General features: G+C 34.0%; 1 protein-coding gene across 7 annotated transcripts in view; it reads right to left on the minus strand.

The window, feature by feature from the left end:
* Positions 1-939, minus strand: part of LOC106882974 (uncharacterized) — a 188,758-nt gene that overhangs the window by 184,999 nt on the left and 2,820 nt on the right. Inside the window, exon 1 of one of the 7 annotated variants that reach the window (XM_052976458.1) lies at positions 872-927. The exons of the other annotated variants lie outside the window; for them this stretch is intronic. The gene's annotated coding sequence lies outside the window, so the exon portion shown is untranslated. Of the gene's footprint in view, positions 1-871; positions 928-939 lie in introns of those variants that run through there. 7 annotated transcript variants of the gene reach the window in all.

A 939-nucleotide genomic window follows, 5' to 3' on the forward strand; every position in this document is an offset into this window, starting at 1 on the left:
TATATATATGTATATATATATGTATATACATATATATTATTTAGAGTACTACAGGCAGTATTAAAATGCGGAAATAGCAGTCGAAATGACACAAGCACACAAGATGCAAAATATTTTTATCCTTGGTATGGGGTCTTAGGCATTTTGTTCATTTGCTCACCTTCAACTTTGGGTTTAAGTGAAAAGTTGTGATTTGACTCCTTTTAACTGCTATTTCAGCATGTTTGTACTGCCTCTAAATTACCTTAATTATTAAATGATAATTTCACCATTATGTTGTTTTACGCATCCCTAAGTCACTGATATTATTATAAACAATAATATCCTCATGCACACACACACACACACACACACACACACACACACACACACACACACACACACATTCACATATATACTTATGTATAAATATTATATATAAACAAACATATAAACATTTAAGTGGATGTAAGAAAGATGCGGACCAAGGAGACAGATTGACAGAACAAACAGGTATCGAGACAGATGAATAGAAAAGACAGAAAGACGCAAACTTACAAACAAATAAAAAAAGAAAAACAAATAGAGAAAAAAGAAAGTAAGAAACAGAGGACGAAAGAAAGAAAGAAAGAAAGAAAGAAGGAAAGACAGAAAGAAAGACAGAAATGAGGAACGAACGAACGACACATGAAATGAATGATTGCAATGAAAGAATGAATAACTAAAAGAAAGTATAGAATCGAAATGCAACAACAGAGACATATATGCATGTATGCATGTATACACACGCACACGCACACACACACAGACACACACGCGCACGCGCACACACACACATACACACACACACGCACACATACATAAATATGCCTCTGCAGGTATGTGTACTTACTTTTTTGCCTGAGCAACAGTTGCTAAGTATGTCTTCATCGATGATGGTTTAGAAATCCACTTTATATA

The sequence above is a fragment of the Octopus bimaculoides genome, chromosome 24, assembly GCF_001194135.2.
Source record: "Octopus bimaculoides isolate UCB-OBI-ISO-001 chromosome 24, ASM119413v2, whole genome shotgun sequence".
NCBI classification, from domain to species: domain Eukaryota; kingdom Metazoa; phylum Mollusca; class Cephalopoda; order Octopoda; family Octopodidae; genus Octopus; species Octopus bimaculoides.